The sequence below is a fragment of the Kryptolebias marmoratus genome, linkage group LG20, assembly GCF_001649575.2.
Source record: "Kryptolebias marmoratus isolate JLee-2015 linkage group LG20, ASM164957v2, whole genome shotgun sequence".
In the NCBI taxonomy this organism is placed as follows: Eukaryota; Metazoa; Chordata; class Actinopteri; order Cyprinodontiformes; family Rivulidae; genus Kryptolebias; species Kryptolebias marmoratus.
In genome coordinates, this window is record NC_051449.1 from 26,843,979 (window position 1) to 26,860,610 (window position 16,632).

At 39.5% G+C, this 16,632-nt stretch overlaps 1 protein-coding gene and 1 pseudogene across 4 annotated transcripts in view; one reads left to right on the forward strand and one right to left on the reverse strand.

The window, feature by feature from the left end:
* The window catches only part of LOC108246689 (disks large-associated protein 1), a 180,725-nt gene that overhangs the window by 22,607 nt on the left and 141,486 nt on the right, over positions 1-16,632 (forward strand). The window lies entirely within an intron of this gene.
* LOC108246685 lies at positions 9,613-12,787 on the reverse strand (annotated as a pseudogene).

Consider the following 16,632-nt stretch of genomic DNA (forward strand, 5'->3'; position numbering starts at 1 on the left):
AACTGTTGTTAAAATGTTTAGGAAGTTAAAAGATAAATTCATAAAAAATTATGGGTCAACTAAAATATTGATGTTAACAACATATCATAATTGATGATGTTGACTGTGCCAACTAGGCACTAGGAATGGGGCTGTTTATTCACAGTTCAGAACATGTTTCAAAACAGCTTTCTGCCAGTACCTAGAGCTTTATGACTTTCATCATGAGAAAAGCAATGATGGAATATCTGAACTAGACTTCCAAAGTGGAATGTTTTGGAAAATTCAGAATGTTGCAGAATCTGTTTTTTTTTTATAATGTATATATTTTTTCACACTTTTCAACAACATTCACAATGAAAGAATTTTTCTGCAGCCTCTTCTGTGTGATGTGAAACAAAGAAGTCCACATGAAACAAAGTTTTAGCAGAACAATAGCTATGATTTGGGAAATGCATAGCTAGGATTTTAGTAATTTTTGTTGGTACTTGACTGGAACCACATGAAAATGTGAGAGGGAGCAAACCTTCAACAAACTGTTCTTCTGTCAGAAGGTGGGACTATGGCGGCGAACCCAGAACGCAGACTCTTGGTGGAAGAAAAATGAAAACTCATTTATTACTTAAATAAACAGACAAAAACAAAAGGGCTGACGAGGCAGCAGAACTAACACTAACAAAATCCAAAACGAGATGCAAGGCAAGACATGGCATGGCAAAGAGCAGACAAAGCGGAATGATCCAGTGAGTAGTAAATGAGAAAGACCGGTTCTTAAAGACAGAGGATAATGAGGAAAATGGACACAGGTGAGTGAGAATAATTACAAGCAGGTGGAGATGGGCGTGGCAGACCTAACAGGAAAAGTACTGGGGAGGTGGAGAGTGACAGGGCATGAACAGGAAAACTAAACTGAAACAAGACAATAATCAAAAACAACAAACTGAAAATACCAAACTATGACATCTTCATGAAAACACTAAAACAAAACATGAGTTTAATAAAGACTCTGCAACTTTATGAGTGAAATAAAACATTCTGCTGTAAAACATAATAAAGCTACATCCATTTAGGTGAAGTGTTGCCATGACAACATCAGTCTAAGCAGGTTGACTTGTGTTAAAGCAGCAGAATGAAGGCTGAGGAAGTACAAGGGAAAAAAATTGAGGTTGTCAACAAAATAACAGACACAATACCAGTGTTTCAATCATCACCATTTGTGAGTCAAATAGGACAAATTTACAATCATTTTACATATTTAATCTAATAATTAATTAAAATTAGAAATTTTTAAGTTCATAAAGAAAAACTGAACTTCCTCTCATATAATTTATTTTAATTTACTTTATTTATATAGCACCAAGTTTGGAGTAAAGTAGAGGAAAACAGTTCTAGGAACATTTTTAAAATGTTAAAAGAAAATGTTGGGGTTAAAAGACATGTCCTGATCAAAAATAACACCAAGGTTCTTTACATTAGAACTGGAGGCCAAATTAATGCCATCCAGAGAAGGTGAAAAGCTGTAAAGTTTGTTCCTAAGATGCTCAGGTCCAAAAACCACTATATCTGTCTTGTCTGAGTTTAAAAGCAGAAAATTAAGAGTTATCCAGGTTTTTATCTTTAAGACATGTTTGTAATCTAAGTAAGTCATTGGATTAATCAGATTTAATGGCTAAATATAACTGAATATCATCACCATAACAAAAATATGTTCAAGCCTCTGTAATAGAATATTGTGATCAATTGTATTAAATGTAGCATTGAGATTTAACAGGACAAGTATGGACACAAGTCCACTGTCTGAGGCCATAAAAATATCATTAGTAATTTTTACCAGTGCTGTTTCTGTGCTATGATAAGCTCTAAACCCTGACTGAAACTCCTCAAACAGATTATTTCTGTCCAGATGTTCACACAATTGATAAATGGGAGATTAGATATCAGTCTATAATTGAGAAAAACTGTAAAAAGACTTTATATAAGTTGTGGACCATTTACATGCAGTGCAGTTTGATAAATAAATAAGGATAGTAATATGTCATTGGCTTTCAACCTTATTCATAATGTAAGAAAATATATTATCTATCATACAAATAGCGGGGAAACTGGGGTGGCAAGATATTTTTTTCCAGCTGCCACTCCATGCCACTTCCTAGATGCCACCACTGATGACAAGTTAAAAACACCCCTTACTTCCTGTTCTGAAGACAAAAGTCAGAGCTGAACTATAATGGTGGTTAATTAGGGTTTTGAGGGTGCACACTGTGTACTCTAGAGGAATTTGATGTAAAACCATAAGTCTTATAACAATACAAAAAAAGGACTGGGTGAAATGCCTATATTTTGCTATAAAATTTGTTTAGTAAAAATGTTGTGGGAGTAGGAAAGGTTTATTAGAAAAGAAATGTAAGTTTAAACAGCTCTCACAGTTACAGTGGGGGATGTCACAGCTAAACGTTTTATCTCCATAGCAACACAGCATGAGAGCAAAAACGGACAAAAAAATCATAGAATTTAAATGATATTTTTAGATAAATGGTACAAGGTATCAAAAGCTGAATCATCCGGTGATAGTCCAATGTCTTGTCACTTGTTTAAAGTTTAAATGAAGATTTTAGGACAAAGTATGCTGAAGTAGTTAGCTTTCAAACAGCAACAACTTCTTAAAGGATTTGAACTAATCTCTATTCACAAGGCTACAAAAATTAAAGTTCAATATTTTGAAAAGTATAAAAGTTACTAAATACTGAATGTCATAGCCACAATGTTCTGAGTGAGCTGAACATTTTGATACTTGAATGTCTAAAATAGCTGAAAATATATTGCATTAGATTGAGTCCAAAAGAACGCACAAAACAAACAGAAAAACATAGTGTGGGATTCTGACTCAGCATTCACTACATTAGCAACGTCTCCTCAAGACTGTCCCAATGATGTGCTGAATGCCAAGCTGCTTCAATTATTCACTTTTTACATGAATATGTGTCCTTGGAAAGAGCCAAGATTATAAAAAGTGTAAATAGTGGATTATCTATTACTGGTGAATGGTATTTATGGAATGTTTACAAAATAGAACAAAAGTGGAAATAAAAAATAAATGAACCAAACCAAAAACTGTGACCTTAAAACCTAAATAATCCACCCCTAATTTATATAGAAATTTAGTATTATTTCCCTTTTCATAGAAAGCCTGTCATTATTTTACTTACTCATCCACAGGAGAGTGCATTTTCAGAAAACTGTTCAGAAAACCTGAAGTATTCAGGTTGCATAATTTGTGAGCAATGTGACAAGAGGACATGAGTGTTGAAGATATGATTCATGCTTCACTCACAGTCAGCTGGTTGTTTCCGTCCCCACCTCCTTCACACTTCCCACCACTGAGCTGTTCCTTTCTGTCTGTCTATTGTAGGCTTCCGAGGCATGCACAAACCCTGAGTTGGATTTCTAAGAAACACAGAGCTTATCTCTTCTGAGATAAAGAGAGAGAGAGAGAGAGAGAGAGAGAGAGAGAGAGAGAGAGAGAGAGAGATGCAAAGAAACAGCAAGGTTAAGCCTACGCTCCACTCTCCTTGTCTCATTTTTTCTTCTCATCTTTCTCTTCTTTGTTGTAAGGACATTGTTGAATCATAAAAATCAGTTTATGAAAAGTCAGAAACAAAAAAATTGTGACATCTATTTTCTGTTGAAAATATGGTTCTACTTCAGGTTATTTTTAGTTATCCAACCGCATCCAAAGTACAACTGAATAAAACAGCATTTTTTATGCCCACAGGGGCACCAAGCCCTATTGAGAATAACTAATAAACTAAACATGAGCGTGGCCGACCTGGGAGTGAAGATCATGAAGAAGCTAGATACCTACAGCCTACGTACACTGTTTGCCAAGCCTGAGTAATAAAGTGTTCTCTGAAAGCCTGCTAAAAAATGCAAATACAAGACTGAGTACTGTAATCCACCTTCTGGGTATACAGTATAATAATAGGCTGGCATGCCACTGAAGCACTGATCCTCAACATGCTTGACTACAAGTTAAACTATAAGCTATGGAAAACTAGAAGAGGAGGCTAGAAGCTAAGATCAAGGAAACATGGTGATCTCAGCAAGCCTTCAGAACAACACAAAGGTGAAATGAAGGAAGATCTGTGGTGTTCTGTGAGTTTGGTTTCTGGTTACCCGTTCCAGTCCCTGATTGGTTGGCAGACTAATCACCCACAGCTGCGGAGGATTAAGCTCATCAGTGTTGCTGGGTACTTAAGGCTGCAGTGAGGGTCAGATCAGCGCTGGAGCATCGCTTGCTTTTGGTAAAGCTACTCGGCCACTACCAAATTCTGCCTCCTTGTGTTTGCTAGTTTTTTATGTCCTCCATGTGTTCTTAGAGTTACCTGCTTCCTAGAATCCGGTCTGGTCTGAGTCACTTGCCACTTCTATACAGGAGTACCCCGAGAGCCACTCACCTGAATCGGTCTGCACTGCTGCCTGTCTGCCTCCTTCAAGGAACCAACCTGTCAGTGGAACCTGCAAGTACTTACCCACACATCGGGGGATCAACTAACCTGGAGAACCTCCATTTGAGAACACGCCTCTCGCCTCTCGTGCTGAGTCCTCTCCACAAACCAGTAAAGAAGAAACATCCACCATTAAATTTGGAAATGTTACTTAACTGCTGCCGTTACCCATATTTACCACCCACCTTCCCTTCCAGAGCTGGATACTTGTCTTCCTTTGCACTGTAAATAAAATCACTTACCTTTACCATTGCCTCCTGAGTCTGTCTGTCGCCGAACTGCTCACATTTGACTGTTCTGTAAAACCTGACAGAATGCTCCAGCCAGACAAAATGTCAAAGAGCAGTTCCAGTGGCGGACAGACTGCGAACACTTTAATCAGCCTTGAAAATTGGTTAGACCAATATGAATCACTTCTCCAGCAGTTATTCCAAGTCCAGCAAAATACTAGTTCTGTATTGAATCAAGTTCACCGCATTGTCTTCATAGACGAAAAATTAGGGACACGGTTGCCTGTGACTCCAGTCAACCCACTTGCCGCCACCCCTTCATGCCCCGACACCTCATTTCCTGTCTTTGATCACCCTCTCCAGCACAAGGAGGTTGCCAAATGTTGAACTAATATTTGGCTTTCTGTGGCTGCAAATCCATAATCCTGTGTTTAATTGGCCAGAGAAGTGAGTTGAGTCATGGAGTAAGTCTTGTCTGCAACATTGTCTAAGATCTGCCAGTGTTCCCCCGGGTAAAAAGGGAGATGAACCGACTGAGGAGGTTGATCTGACTAATGCCCCTTTTCCATTGACTCTACTTGAGCAGCCCCGCTCCACTCCACTCTACTCTGCTCGGCTCTGTAAACAATGCATCGCGTTCCACCCGCCAGTCTGCTTGGTAGCAGAGGAAAGCCACCTTGTGTTGGTGGGAGGGGGGAGGCGGGGTCCAAAGCCGCACCGCGCGCTACGGCATTTGTGTAAACAACGGAAGAGCTATGGACAACTTTGGCCCTGTGTTGTTGCTGTTTTTTGAGCTTCCGGGGATTTTCCTGAGACTTCAGGAAGAGAGGCGCAGTGGAAGAAAAGCTCTGGATGCCGCGATTGTTGCACGGAGTCGGACAGCTGTTATCTACCGGACATTTTAGGCTTTACAGCGCCTGGGGGACAAACATTGCAGGGTAAGCTAACGCTGTTGTTTATAGTCCTATTACTTCGCTACCGTTCCAAAATTGTCTATCGGTGTTTTCTTCACTCTTCTTACGCTTCAATCTGACCACACCCACGACCAATGAGTGAACAGGAGCTAGCTTACGTCACCCACGAAAGCAGGGCCGCCCGGTTGGACCCTCCTTTGAAGCAGGACCAAAAATTGCCGGGGCTGGCCTTGAAAAAGGCCCGTGGAAACGCTCGCAAAGCGAGCCGAGTAGAGTGGAGCCGGGACCTTTAGAGCCACTGGAAAAGGGGCACAAGGTGTCTCAAATTGATAACGACTTAGCGGTATTCAGTAAACAGAAAGCCCTTTCTCTCCCTCCTCACAGACCTTACGACTGCTCAATTGAGTTACTACCTGGTGCATCACTCCCTTCCAGTCGCCTTTTTCACCTTTCTGGCCTGGAGAGGGAAGCTATGAGAGACTATATTAAAGACTCACTGTCTTCTGGAATAATTCAGCCATCCACATCTCCCCTAGGGGCAGGGTTTTTCTTTGTCGAAAAGAAAGACAAATCCCTTTGACCTTGTATCGATTTTTGAGGACTCAATCAGATCACCATTAAAAATAAGTACCCACTCCCTATAATTGATTCCGTTCATGAATGACTCCATTCTGCTACGATCTTCTCCAAATTAGACCTCAGAAATACATACCATCTGGTTCGAATAAAAGAAGGATATGATTGGAAAATGGCTTTTAAGACCCCCTTAGGGCATTTCAAGTATTTGGTGATGCCGTTTGGGCTCACAAATGCCCCGGCTGTTTTTCAAACCTTAATCAATGATGTCCTCAGGGATTTTTTGAATGATTTTGTATTCGTTTATTTGGATGATATTTTGATTTTTTTTCCCATGACCAGAAACAACATGCAGCCCATGTCTGTGCCGTCCTGCAAAGACTGTATGAAAATCAGTTGTTTATAAAGGCTGAAAAGTGCGACTTTCATGTATCCTCTGCTCCTTCTTGGGCTTTATTTTCGAGAGGGGCCAATACCGGACTGAGCCAGAAAAATTTTGTGCGGTCACTGAATGACCTATTACCTCTAATCGCAAGGAGCTGCATCGATTCCTGGGGTTTGCAAATTTCTACAGACGATTCATCAAGAATTACAGTCGCGTGGCCTCCCCATTGACCCAGCTCACGTCCACCTTCCGAACTTTCACTTGGACTCCTGAGGCAGACAGCGCATTTGGTGAGTTAAAGGCTCTTTTTTCCTCGGCTCCTATACTGTGCCATCCTGATCCAGGAAAACAATTTATTGTTGAGGTGGACGCATCAGATTCGGGGGTGGGGGCTGTTTTGTTTCAACGGTCGAGTAGTGAGAACAAGATCCACCCTTGTGCCTTTTCTCCCAGTGATAATCACCCTCTAAACAAAACTATGATGTAGGTAACGGAGAACTGCTAGCTATTAAACTAGCACTTGAGGAATGGAGACATTGGCTTGAGGGTTCTGAAATCCCATTCATCATCTGGACCGATCAAAAAATCTCACCTACTTACAAATTGACAAGAGACTTAACCCCACACAGGTCAGGTGGTCGTTGTTTTTCGCTCAATTCAATTCAATTCAATTCAATTCAATTCAATTCAATTCAATTCAATTTTGCTATTACTTACAGACCCGGTTCAAGGAATATCAAATTTGATGCTCTCTTTAGAAAGTACTCCTCCTCAGAGACCTCCAAGGCCAATACCAATATCATACCATCCACTTGCGTCTTGCGGGCACTTACCTGGGACATTGAGAACACTATTTCCGAAGCACTGCAAACTGAACAGGACCCCAGCACAGGTCCCGCAGGTAAAAAAATTAATTCCCAAATCTATTATCAGCAAGGTTCTGGACTGGATTCATAACCATCAGTTTACCTGTCATTCTGGTATCTCTTGCATGCTAACCTTCACTAAGAGACATTTTTGGTGGCCTACTATGACCTCTGACATAAAAGACTTTGTCACAGCCTGTCCCACCTGAGCAAGAAACAAGAGCAACCACAAACCTCCGGCCGGTCATCTCCAACCACTACCCAGTCCAGCATGTCCTTGGTCCCTCATCGCCTTGGACTTCATCACCTACCCCCCTCAGAAGGTAACACCGTCATACTCATCATCGTGGACAGATTTTCCAAAGCTGCACATTTCATTCCCCTAGCCAAGCTACCCACCGCTTTTGAAACCGCTTAGCTCCTAGTCTGCAATGTATTCCGTCTGCATGGCACCCCCTTGGACATAATATATCAGTTTATTTCTCAAGTTTGGAAGGCTTTTGCAACGCCCCGGGGGCACAGGTCAGTCGCACCTCTGGCTATCACCCACAATCTAACGTACAAACAGGAAAGATGTAATCAGGAGTTGGAATCTGCTCTCCGTTATGTCATCAACAACAATCCCTCCTCTTGGTGCAAACACTTACCTTGGGTGGAGTACACACATAATTGCCATACCTCCTCTGCCACGGGGTTCTCACCTTTTGAGGCCTCTCTAGGGTATAATCCTCCTCTTTTCCTTAGTCAGGAAACTGAGGTCCTGGTTCCCTCTGTCCAAATCCATCTCTGCCGATATCGTCGATTCTGGAAACAAACCAGAGAAGCCCTTCTGAGAACCACTCAACAAAATAAGAGATTTGCAGACTGCCATCGCTCCACTGCTTCTACTTACTGCATTGGCCAAAAGGTATGGCTGTCTACATGCGACATTAACATTAAAGACACACCCAAGAAACTGACCCCTAAATTCATCGGTCCGTTCTCTGTTTTAGAGACTTCTAAACCATGACTGATAGCTCTGGCACCCTGCCTAAGAAAGGTACACTAGAAAAGTAGAAACAAAAAGAATGAAGGGGTTTTCCTTACCACACCTTACCTGCTCAAAGCTGGCAAATGACCATACTAGAGAAGGAGGTATCACATAACACCAGTTCTCCGTGGCTAAAGAATCCAGGACTAATCACAGCAATCTCCCACACAGTGTGTGTGCATGTGTGTGTATTTATGTGTCTGTTGTTTTCCAAAACGTCTCTTGAACCACTGGATGGATTTTAATGAAAGTCTCTAAAAGTTATCATTTGATGTACATCTACAAGTACAACTGCATTCAGTGCAACACATTGTGCAATGTTTTTGCTTAAAACTTTGGCAATAATTGCTTGCATTAAGGGTGGAATGGTAGTGCAGTGGTTTGAGCTGTCACCTTACAGCAAGAAGGCCGCAGGTCGCCTCCTAGCCTTTCCGTGTGGAGTTTGCATGTTCCCCACATTCATGTGGGGGTTATCTCTAGGTACTCCAGTTTTGTCCCACAGAGCAACAACATACTTATTAGGTTAATTGGTAACTCTGAATTGGCACTAGATGTATGGGGGGAGTGTGAATGGTTGTTTGTTTCACAGAACCCTCTGACCACCACTAGTAGGCAAGGCAGGTGAAGTGTCTTGCCCAAGGACACAATGGCAGAGACATAGACATAGACATAAACATAGATGGTCTTAGTGTAAAACTGTTGTGTAATGTTAGGCCTTTAATTGTAAATATGGGCTGATCTAAAGTACTTTCATGACATCTTGTCGCTTTTTAAAAATAATTTAAAATTACATAAAATCACATAAATTCACTCAGATAAGCAGAATAAACTAACATGCTGAAATATGTGTTGTCATTTTAGAGATTCTGTAGATGATGCTCTGGGCTGCACTGGGAATACAGTAGTATGTTGGGCTGGAGTGCGATAATTCTGAGCCTAAGCCTCACATTGTAGTCAGAGCATCTGAATTTTTGATTGAGATTAATAGGAGCAATTCAAACTCAAAAATATTTTATTAATCCTAAAGGGAAACTAAATGTTGTTTTAGCTCATTATCCTGGTTTAGTTAAAGAGTTGTTATAGATACTGATGGCTGTGGGTAGGAAGGATCTCTTGTAGCGGTCTGTCTAGTTGTGTCCAGATGTCCTGGTGTCCTTGAAGAGCCCCACCAGGTAAGCCTAGCTGGCCTCCTGCGGAGCCAAGGCAGTCGAGTTCTGGAAGCGCAGGTCGGTCTTGAAGTCCTGGGCGATTTCTTGGACTAGGCCCTGGAAGGGCAGCTTCCGAATGAACAGCTTGGTGGACTCCTGGTAGTGGCGGAGCTCCCTGGTACCGGGCCTGTAGAAGTGAGGATTCTTCACTCCGCCGGTGGTCAGGGCACTCTTGTTGGTCGGCTTTGGAGGTGAGCTGCTTCCTGGAAGCTTTACCTCTGGTGGATTTATGGGCAGTCTGCTTGGTTCTGGCAATGACTGGACAGGGTTCTTTACGTTTAACACTGAAGAGTGAAAGATGTTAATCAACTGCACCTGGATGTAAAAATAAAAAAACACCTTGTTGTTATGGTTATGCACAGGGTTCTCAAGTTTTGATCTGATCTTGGAGTGAGATTTTGAGCTGCTAGGAGTTGTTAGATGACGTCATCACCTAATTTGCATATTTGGTGATGTTGATCAGGCTGTAGGAGAGAGGAATATCAACGGTGGCAAGACAAAAAATGAGTAAAAAACACTCAAAATATGTTTAGAACTACAAATTAACTTTATAAAATAATTTTATAACTTTATTTCTTTGCCTGATCCCACACTACATAAATACATTTCTTAGAATATCAAATTGAACCAAAAGACAGTTTTGTGTCGTGTATATATATTCTGAGTAAGGTCTTGCCCCAACCTTCTCCTCTGCACCTCTCTGTTCCTCTCCCTCATCATCATCTTCTTCACCTCTCTTGTCCACTCTCTCCTCTGTGGTGTTGGTCTTGCAATGTCTGCCTGCACCATTTTTCCCAAACTGACACAGTGGTGGTCAGCAGAAATTCAAACCCTCCTGGGCATCTAGGTTTTTGTGGCCTCACTAGCTGAATTATTCCTACTTGATGTCATCTCTGCTCTCCTCTGCAGCAGCTGATCACTGACCTCATGTCTGTCTCCTTCATTCCTTACTTGTGTTTTTCTCCTCTAAGTCATATAGTCAAGCAAGTATTATTATTTAGCTTTGAATAAATTACACATCTTGCTAATGCACATAAACAATACTTAAAAATAAATAATTTGGTATTAAGTGGCTGTTTCTTCACTTCTAGCTAACATTAGTCCAACCTGTCTCCTTCTCCTGGCTGTCCTGATTCTTTCTCTCCAACCTCTCAGCTGTTATATTGTAAATACTAATCAGTAAGTTGTAACTTGTTATTAATTAGTAATTAGTACCTTTAGCTAACCTGAACATTTCCAGGCCTCCTCTTGATGCTCAGACAGAACTTCCTGCTGTCTTTCAACCACTTTGAAAAGCTTTCTTTCTTGCCTACATCTTTATCGTTCTGCCTCTTCAGTTTTCTGCCTCTCCATCTTTAGCTCCCTGTCATCAGATGACAACACGACTCACACAAAAACAATTGCGCTCCCGTGCGTGCTCGAGCTCTGCTGTGAGATTGACAGCTGTCAGTGATGGGGAAGTGGGCGGGGCTTACGGCACGCTGCAGAATGAATGCTTTCACACATTTAGCCGCCAAAGACAGTAGATTTGTCGCTAGTCGCTTTAAAAAAATGCTAGAGGGATCTGAAAACTCACTAAATATAGCATTAAAGTGACAAAAAGGCCGTGTGTGTATTTTTTTTTTGCATGAGAAATATAAAGTGTGATGTGTGAGCGTGTGCACTTCACGAAATGCGTGTGTCTCACGGTCAATGCGTGAGACTTGAGAGCCCTGGTTGTGCATCATAACAAATGTCCTAAAGTAAAAAGGTTTCAGTAAAAAAAAATCCTCCCACCTGCACAGCATTGAATACCAAAAGAAATAATCATCCTAAAAAAGGATTTACCTCCAGAAAAAAAGAGGAATTAAGATTTTCAAAAGCAATATTTCAGAATGAAAGTAACAGAGCTACTCCAACATGCAGCCATCTTGAGTGGCACAATTGTAGAATTCTAGATTCACGGCAAAGTAGCAGCAATGTCACAGAATAAACACCTATTGGTGGCAATGTGATGGCAGCTCCTCAGCAGTATTTATAAAAGATGGACATTTACTAAGGACACCTGTACTATGTATGTTGCACTCTGAATTTAAAGTTTAAACTGTTAAAATTGTATGAAATACAGTTTAAATTATGTTATAAACTATTAGCAAGAAAACACATTACTTCAAAAGTAGTTGTGGTAGTTAAGCTCAAAAAGGACAGTGGTAGATCTCTGTCTTCAAGTTTAAAGTTTATTTACTTTAAAACATGGATAGCATGTATTGAAAAAAAGCATTTAGTAAATATACATTTTCATCTTTTGTACCTTGGACAGGTAAAATGAACAAACCAAACAAAATAATAAAATAAAATAAATTTAAAAACCACAATAAGAATAATTTACAGTTCTGCAATATTGTGAATACAGACTTGGTTTCTGCACTGACAACACCCCTAAGTGTTTATTAAATAAATTGAGAGTTGAGAGCTCACATATTTCATTTGGTGAAGATAGAAATAGTTTGGTGAATTTATTACTTTTCTGAAAAAAAAACAGCCTAAATAAACACAACTGTCCTGAATTATAAATCTTTGTTAAATTAAAATTGTCAATCTTTTTAGGCATAAGTCTTTTTTGTATGCAAAACAAATGTTTTTAAAAACATTTATCTGCCGGTGATGTACTTCTCCATCCTCTTTTCAGGCATAAATGTCACGGGAGTGTTTCTTTCAGTTGGCAATGTGTGGCACATTCCACCTCTCATACAGTAGTTCCTCTTGCCCGCAGATTGTGACTGAATATATATTTTTAGCACACTGAGCTCACATCTATGTTAGTATGAAAAAAATTGCAAACTAATGTCAAACTCAAAGAGTTTGGTTGGTGGAGTACGTGCAAATTTTATTTTCTCTCAGTTCTTTTGTGCATACTGCTGTGGTTACCATAGTAACACATTTTTTCTTTTTTTGGTAAGACATAAGGCATGGAGAGACAGGAAGATAAAACAGTGAATGGGAGTTAAAAAAAAATCTGTAACACAGTTATTTCATTTTTGGAATATAAAATGTGGCATGAACACATTATTATTGCCTGGAAGTCCCAAATATTTCTAATCCTACCTTACTCCATTTTTAATCTTTAGTGTCATTTCATGGCAGCCATGTTGCCTGCACACAAAAGGTTGATCCAAAATGAATGGGTCCTATATTTTAATAAATTAACAAATAGTTTGCCTGTCAAGCTGCACAAAATGCACATACTGTCAAAGTGTAATGGAATGGAATGAAATAGAATATAACAGAAATTAGCAGAGTAAGCTAGTTATAATCCCAACATTAATTTATTAACATGAACACATCAATAATAATTCAAAAGCTCATATACATGAATCTAATCTCTGCAAACCATGTAAAGTAAATCTGTTGGTGAAAATAATGATGTATCTCCCATAACTGAAAAGCGGGCAATACATGTTTTTTTTCCTGTGAATGTCTGACTGTTAGGAAAATATCTCATAACCCAGTTGACAGATTTTAATAAAATAGTAAGAAAGTAATCATTGGGTGTACATGTACAGCTGATTACATTTTGAAGTCTACCCAGTTCAAGATGGCTGCCACAGCTTTTTAAACTTAGCAAACACAAAAGTTGCTATAACTCAGTCAGTTTTACAGATATTCACCTAGAATTCAGTGTGGTAGTAGCTGAGACTGATTCTCAATACACGTAGTCTGAGTGCTAATCATTCTTTAAAATTTTGCCAATAACTATTTGAAGCCAACCTTGTTTGTCTGTTAGCAAAATATCTCAAGAACAACTGGATGAACTTTAATGAAAGTTGTAGAAAACTATCATTGGATGTATGTATATTTACAACAGATTAACTTTTGGAATTAATCCAGTTTGACATACAGCACATGTAATTGGCATTAGCCTATGCAAAAGTGGCTGTAACGCAGTTAATTTTACATTTACTGAGCTAAAATTTGGTGTAGTCCGAGCTGAGATCGATTCACGACACATACTCTAAGCGTGACTTGTCATATCATATGATTTTGCACACAATGTCATTTCCAAGGTTTGAACTAAACGGCTACAACTCCATCATTTCAAATGTACAGAAGAACCTATGTTGTGTAAACAGGAAAAGTACCTTGTTCTTGTGCATTACTATGTCACCAGGCATGTACCTCACACTGAGGTATGCCTCCTTCATACATTCAGAACAAATGCAGACATTCCTTTTAAAACAAGCCCCACCATTTTATACAATTTCATGTCCATCACTTTAGACTGTGACAGTAAGTCGATACTTGTATAAAAGTGTGTTCCCTGGGGCTACGCTGAATATCCTCTCTGCCTCCGGTTCTGGTATCCACCCTCAGAGATGACTCAAAAGCTTTTTGTTTGCCAGCTTTCCATTTGGCCTAAAATAACTTGATCTCAGCCCTATTTTCATTCCTCCTTCCGCCTACACAAACAGCATCAACCGTACATGTCGGGCATATATGGCTCTGACTTCTGCAGCAGGAAGTGATAAAAAAAACACTGGTTGGGGAGACTCAGCTGTCAATCATTATTCTTGCTTTTTCTATATAACCCTGTGGAGTTTGCTTCTCTTCATTTTGCCTCTATTTTTTCCGCTTCTTGTCTCAATTAGTTTATTAGAAAATCACCATCAGTAGACAGTTGTATAATGTTCAGTGCTGAGCAGTGTTATTATATTGGCTTTAGGAATGGCCATTGATAGCCGTTTTAGAACAAATTTCTTCCTTCTGTAAGGAGAACTTACGCTCAAAATTAGTAAAATTGTATGATATTTTGGGCAATTTTATTGTACAATGAATGTGTATTTGGGATTAAAAAACAGAAAAAGTTTAAAACAAGGCAGCATTTTTAAGCTCTCGTTTTTTCTTCCCATTTATAAAACAGAAAAATGCATTCTTCAATATAACACTAGTTTTTAGCAGAAGCATTAAAATAATACATCCAGTGGTATCAAACGCATGCTTCTTCTTTAAAAAATTTTTGAATTACTAATAATGATAAGAAGATTTACATTTAGGTGTCAATGCAACAATCCAATCAAACAATACAATCATGCTGTAAGCCAAATTTTGTCCATCTACATTGTTTAAGGGAAAATGAAATAAAATATCAAAATATTGAGTTTTTTTCTTTTATTGAAGTTTGTTTTTCTTTTAGTTAAACACTATCATAAAACACTACAGTGGTCCATTTATCTGAATTAAAAGATTAATGACTTGCTTTTCGATTTTTTTGTGTCAAAATCCTGAAGTGGGGTGATTGTGTGGGTGGTATTACCTCCTTGGCTGGTAATGTAGAAGGTGCTGCGGCCAGCTGTGGCAGACCGCTGTAGGACACTGAGGAGGTTTGTTTGTCAGTGAAAATGAAAGCAGAAAAAGAAACAAATTTTGTTAATAAGAGAACCAGTTTGAAAATACTTTTTTTCTTTTTTTTTGGTCTGGAGTGACGCTGTCATGAACTCGAGCCCCACATTTCACAAGGGGAACCCCCAAGCTTTACAATGATGTCACACCGTCTGTGGGTACCAGCTACCTCTAGCTGTCCAGATCGGAAACTCCTCGAAGACTGTTGTCTTTCTATTGAAGGCTTGTATTTCAAGTGGTCTTCTTCAAAACATTAACGGCACAGTCAGTCACCAGACTTTGGGTTGTAATTTTCACCAGGAACTAAACTAACCACATCCATCAAACTTTTTGGTGCTTTGGGAAGCTGAAGAATGAAACAGCTGTTGTAGTTTTGTATTGGTTTATAGAATTAATTGCAACATACTGAGCCATTTTATCCCCACAGTATCTGTATTTACTATTTACTGCCTTGTTTGCATTCCTGTGTTTGGCACTGGATAGTCATGCTTCTGAGTGATCATGGAAAATGCCAAAGAGAGTCTAGTAATTTTTTTGATCTTTGATTATTAATTTTAAAGTAGTGTAATTTTTTTAAATCATAGACTGAAAACAAGCACCTTTTATGACTTTCTTTTGATTTATGTTAGCTTCAAAACACTTTTCATTTCCCCTTTAATGTAAGAGATGAGCTTGCTTGGGTTTTGATATTGGTGTACAAGAAGACAGCACAACATGCATTTCAGGTGCAGCTATCAGCCAGTTTCTGTATTTCTTCTTTAATTTTGTGAGAACAAAATCCTGCCTCACAATTGTAAGTAGTTGTAAAGGGAATGAGCAATGGGATACTTGTCTTAGGACAGGATATTCAGAAAAGTGTATCTAGAATGAAGAGCAGCATGCATTATTGTCTCCTTTTCAGCATCTGATTAGTGCTCAGTTGTAACAGCTCTGCTTCTTCAGCAGGGCTTAGCGCCAACTCCATCAGTGATTCTGGACCTTCGAATTCAAATTAATTTTAAATCCACCTTTTGTCACTGAAAATATCATATTTTTATTCTGGATAATACTGATCAAAGTGGACAATAAGTGGTACTAGTTGTGTTTAAATAACTTCAGTTAGACATTTCAGACGTATCAGTAACACCAAGTTCTATGGGTTGTGACAGTGTGAAACATGTAATGGCATTGAGTTGGACTTCTAAGTCTAACAATCCACAGCTTCAGGCACTTTTGAACAGTGAGAAGATCTCTCCAGTTTTAGAAGACGTCATCATGCTGTCCTTGGAGTTTCAAACTTAATTCTCAGAGAGATAAAAAACTATCTGTCAGATAAGCAGGGGTGGAAATTAGCACCCGCCACCCGCCAAATGCGGGTAAATATTTGAAGTGGCGGGTGAATTTGATCAACACACACGCCACTGTGACGGGTTGGCAATTTGAACAGAAAAGGTGTTATTTGTCCTCTTGACATATAGGAGGCAGCAATGTGCTCGAGTTGCTGCTGTTACGTCGAGCCGCGTTCCCCCATCAGATACGGTTCCCCCAATGACTTATACTTATATTCCCCCTGCGTCTCCGCGC